We start from the raw sequence: 5,707 nt of genomic DNA, 5'->3' as shown, positions 1-5,707 counted from the left end.
CTCACAAACGTCCTGCTTATCATCAAGTACTTCAACTTATCATCAAACACCTCTGCTGACAGAAGAATGCAAGCAAGCTGCCTACTGCCTTGGTGTTATCAGCCTGACAACCATCCTCTAAAACCCTCCGCAAGCCTTTGTTCCCTGCACTCAGCTCCTCTCCTGCTGATTCTGCCTATTTCGACCTTGCGATGCATATCCCACTTTCTCTAATAAATCTGCCTTTCTTTACCTACAACTGTCTTGGGAAATTCTTTTACCCCAGCACCAGTGGCCCTGAAAGGTGCTGCTCACCTGCGACAGGGTTCGCATACTGAAACAAACACAAGCTCTGACTATGTTTTCAGAACATATCGCACGTTGTTCTTTAATCAGATTTCCGCTAAGCGCTTATCTGTTTTCTCTAAGAATAAGGGGGAGAGGAAGTGTTATTTCTAAAAAGGATATTTTAAATGACCTCCAAGTTCACTGAGAAGCCACAGCACTTCCTTTCAACTTTAATTTCCCTTTGCGGCCCCTCACCTTTTAGCAAAGTCACATGAGCGTGCATCTGGCTGCCCTGTGCACAGAGACAGGGGCTGGGGGCAGGCATAGGAGGGCCTGAGAAGCTAAATCTCCAGCTGCCCTTGACCACCAACAGGGTGTATTGTAAGAGCTAAATTAGGAGGTTCTGGGCTGGGCACAGTGGCCCACTCCTGTAATCCCAGCACCTTGGGAGGCCAAGGTGGGTGGATCACTTCAGGCAAGGAGTTTGAGACCAGCCTGGCCAACATGGTGAAACCCTGTCTCTACAAAAACAGTACAAAAATGAGCTGGGCGTGGTGGCACAGACCTGTAATCCCAGCTACGTAGGAGGCTGAGGCACAAGAATCACTTGAACCTGGGAAGTGGAGATTGCAGTGAGCTAAGGTCGCACTAAGGAAGGAGACCACTACTACTCCTGCTGCCCTCCTCCCCCCACCTTGACTAGTTCACAAGACAGGAGGAAAGAGAGAAAGAAACAAAAGTAAGATAAATAGCCAGACAACCTTGGCACCACCACCCGGCCCGAGGAGTTAAACAAACTAATAATAATAACATCAACCCCTGGCCTAAACTACTTGTGTTATCTGTAAATTCCAGACCCTTTATGAAAAAAGCACGGCCGGGCGCGGTGGCTCAAGCCTGTAATCCCAGCACTTTAGGAGTCCGAGACGGGCGGATCACGAGGTCAGGAGATCGAGACCATCCTGGCTAACATGGTGAAACCCCGTCTCTCCTAAAAAATACAAAAAACTAGCCGGGCGAGGTGGCGGGCGCCTGTAGTCCCAGCTACTTGGGAGGCTGAGGCAGGAGAATGGCATAAACCCGGGAGGCAGAGCTTGCAGTGAGCTGAGATCCGGCCACTGCACTCCAGCCCGGGGAACAGAGCGAGACTCCGTCTCAAAAAAAAAAAAAAAGAAAAGAAAAAAGCATTGTAAAACTTTCTGTTCTGTTAGCTGATGCATGTAGGCCCCAGTCACGTTTCCCATGCTTGCTTGATTTATCACGATCACGACCCTTTCAAGTGGACCCCTTAAAGTTGTAAGCCTTTAAAAAGGCCAAGTATTTCTTTTTCGGGGAGCTCAGTTCTTAAGACGCGAGTCTGCCGACGCTCCCGGCCGAATAAAAAACCTCTTCCTTCTTTAATCCAGTGTCTGAGGAGTTTTGTCTACGCTTGTCCTGCTACAGCACCATTGCACTCCAGCCTGGGTGACAGAGTGAGACTCCGTCCCAAAAAAAAAAAAAAAAAAAAAAAAGTAAGAAGATATTTTACTAGAAACATACATAAAGTTACCGTGTTTTCAAGTTTGCCAAAAATTGAACTTGAACTTGTATGCATGGCCAGATGAAACGGCCAGAATAGACATGATTACTGGCCTAATGGCTGGCCTGTCCTTCCAGAAAGTCTCCAAAAATGACACAGAAAAGTGAACTCAAACTTCACTCTCATTTATTCTTTTCTTTAAGGTATAGTTTTCTGTCCCAAGTGTATAATTTTATACTCGTGAAATTCCAGAATAATGGTAACATAATTGCCCTTGATTCTATGAAAGTATCTAAATGACTAAAAGGTTAGACTGAGAACACTTTTGTAAGGATAAAAAAACTCATCCAAACTTTTGTCTGCAAATTAAAAACAACAATACTAGAGCTGATATCCACCTCAAAAGGTTGCTTTGGAAATGTAATTTTACTCAGTGTATGTAAAGCCCTTTGCATTTGGCAGGGCTGACTGAAAAAACAACCCTATCAATTAATGGGACTGTGGCTTGTGTCTATCGGCTGCCGTGTTCTCCTTTAGAATGAGACAGCTATTTCTGCATCGAGGGATATGACCCTACGATCTTGTTTCTTTATCCTATAATGGAACAGATGGCATGCACTTTAATATGCTGCATCCACTTCGTATTCCTGGGTTAAGCTTACTTCCCATATATAATTCCCTTCCCATACATAATTTCCAAACACAACCTTACCAAGGTTGTGCTCGTCAATATGCAATGAACTAAAGAGTGTTTCCTGCCTTTTATTTCTTGCATCTGTTAAGATTGGAATGATTTGCGTCCTGAGAGCCACACACAGTATCCATGTGGGAACTGGATGTGTGCCCTGTTCATCCAGATGCAAACGGTCTCAGTGCGGGAGTGCATAGAAGCAAGGCCCAGTGTGTGCGCAATCTAGGCGGGCCTGAGCCATGATTCCATTCTCCTTTCCCGAGACTATCCACCGCAGCTTCAGGAGGAACACTACGAGGTCCAAGTCCCTTACTGAAGATGAGTGCACCCAAGGATCCCGCCACCATCTGCATGACCACGGTCAGCCGCCTGGCCGAGCTCAGAGGGCCATCCAGCCCAGGACCATGCCTGCACAGACTGGCGAAGGCTGAGTCCTTTCAGGGAGAGTGAATTGAAATGAGAAGAACAGCATGAACCCAGGGGAGAGAAGGGTAAGTGTGGTAGCCATATGAGGAAAAGCAGGTGAGGATGCAGTGAGTGGCAGAGAAAGAACAGATCTCCCTTTGCACAAACAATCCCACAGGATTTGCATATAATAGAAACCCTTACTTCCCTGTACACACTTTAAAAATATTTTTCTGGCCGGGCACGGTGGCTCACGCCTGTAACCCCAGAACTTTGGGAGGCTGACGTAGGAGGATCATTTGAAGTCAGGAGTTTTAGACCAGCCTGGCCAACAGGGCGAAACCCCATCGCTACTAAAAAAAAATACAAAAATTAGCCGGGCGTGGCATGCCTGTAACCCCAGCTACTCGGGAGGCTGAGGCACGAGCATCGCTTGAACCCAGGAGGCGGAGGTTGCAGTGAACCAAGATTGAATCACGGCACTCCAGCCCACATAATGAAGCGAGACTGTGTCTCTAAATAAATGAATAAATAAATAAAATGTTTTTCTGATTATACAAGAATACATGTGCACAATGAAAAATTTAAAAATTAAACAAAAATCCCCCCAAGATCTTCTTGTGCCATTTCCTAAAAGATGTAGAGGCATTACTCAGACAGTTGTGCCTTTCACTGTATCTTAAAGTGACAGAAAACCCTTCAAAGGTGATGTCACGACAGCTAAGGGGCGGTAACTCAGCGGGGACCAGGGAGCCTTCCAGAGCAGGATGTGTGCTGGTGGTTGTTCTCTTTCCCTGTCAGACGTCAGTAACACACACGGGACCCTGAATGTCCACCTTAACTCACTACTGATGCCATCATTATCCTGGGGAAAGGGAATGATACCAAGACACCTGGATGGTTAGAGACTATTCCACTTACCCCACTGCCTGCCCCCATCCCTGCCCCTAAGCAGACCCTAAGGGGATGTAGACGCTGTGCCTCTCCCCAAGAACTGGACACAGGGCGGCAGCTGCCAGCTACAGTGCAGAGGCCCTCTCTGTGGTGCTGGAAGCATCATATAAACAGATACTACCCCACCCTCAGAACCCTTGTTCCAAGTCCTCTTGTCCCCATTATTTAAAAACTACCAGGAATGGGCCGGGCACGGTGGCTCATGGCTGTAATCCCAGTACTTTTGAAGGCTGACATGGGTAGATCACGAGATGAGGAGACTGAGACCATCCTGGCTAACACGGTGAAACCCTGTCTCTACTAAAAATACAAAAAATTAGCCGGACGTGGTGGCAGGCGCCTGTAGTCCCAGCTACTCAGGAGGCTGAGGCAGGATAATGGCGGGTGGAGCTTGCAGTGAGCCGAGATCGTGCCACTGCACTCCAGCCCTGGGCGACAGAGCAAGACTCCATCTGAAAAAAAAAAAAAAAAAAAAAACAGGAATGGACCGGGCATGGTTGCTCATGCCTATAATCCCAGCACTTTGGGAAGCCAAGGTGGGCAGATCATGAGGTCAGGAGTTCAAGATCAGCCTGGCCAACATAGGGAAACGCTGTCTCTACTAAAAATACAAAAGATGAGCTGAGGCCAGGTGCAGTAGCTCACACCTGTAATCCCAGCACTTTGGGAGGCCGAGGCGGGCCAGATCACCTGAGGTCAGGAATTCGAGACCAGCCTGGCCAATATTGTGAAACCGCGTCTCTACTAAAAACGCAAAAATTATCCGGGCATGGTGACGCATGCCTGTAGTCCCAGCTACTCTGCTCGGGAAGCTGAGGCAGGAGAATCACTTGAACCCAGGAGGTGGAGCTTGCAGTGAGCCAAGATCGCGCCACTGCACTCCAGCTTGGGCAACAGAGTGAGACTCCATCTCAAACAAAGAAAACGAACAAGAATGTTGTGCAGAGCAGGGAGTATGAGGGACAAAACCAGCACTACCCAGCCCTTCTTTCCCCTGCTGTCCCACTCATCCTTGCCACATCTCCTGCTGCTCCTGAGTCCCACCTGTCACCCCAGCCTGGACACTAAGGGGAAAGAGGACCAGGAAGAGTGAGAGCACAGTTGCACCAGGTAAAGGAGGAGGGGCAGGCTCCCACTGCCTGCAAAAGAAGTCCTTCCTGCCTCCCTGGAACACCGTGCGGCTCCTCCATTGGAGCTGGACCGTCCTGCTGCTGCTGGATGGCTGCGTGCAGGGATCACATTTCCAGCAACTAACACAAATGGCCCTAGAAACCTTAGCTGTCTTTTCTGTCTGTAACACTTGAGTGAAACGGAAAGGCATCTGGTGCTGACTCGTGAAGTCGCTATAAACTCGGTTACTATAAAGGGAACACTACCATCATTTGACATTTTCAGAAGTGGGCAGTGTGTGTGTGCGAATAGGCATGTGACCCACCAGTCCCCAGGAAAGCAGAAACACCCACAGGGCAGGGGACTGCTGTCACCCTCGTCTGGCTCACCTGCTTTCCCAACCTCCATGCAGGCTTCCGGAGAGCTTGTGGCAGTTTTGGAATTGAGCTCCCCGCACCTCCTGGCAGCACCCCATTTCACCCCATTCTCTCCCTAGAAGTGGGATGAGACTCCACCACTGAGTAGAGGAGACAGAGAAGCACCATTTATCTTCTTGAGCCCAGGAAGAGTCGCACCACCGCCCTCAAGGGCATGCCCACAGTGAAGTCGTGGGGTCCCCATGGCTGTGGGGGTGGGCAACACCTTCCCCCGGCAGGGGTGAGCTAAGTGGTCACTGCCGCCCCTAACATGACCCAGACCCAGAGCAGCAATTTCAGATCCTAGGAAACATCTCCCACGCGGACACACAAACACGCAGAGTA

This window comes from Rhinopithecus roxellana, chromosome 4, assembly GCF_007565055.1.
Source record: "Rhinopithecus roxellana isolate Shanxi Qingling chromosome 4, ASM756505v1, whole genome shotgun sequence".
Lineage (NCBI taxonomy): Eukaryota > Metazoa > Chordata > Mammalia > Primates > Cercopithecidae > Rhinopithecus > Rhinopithecus roxellana.
Note: the sequence above shows the minus strand (reverse complement) of the source record.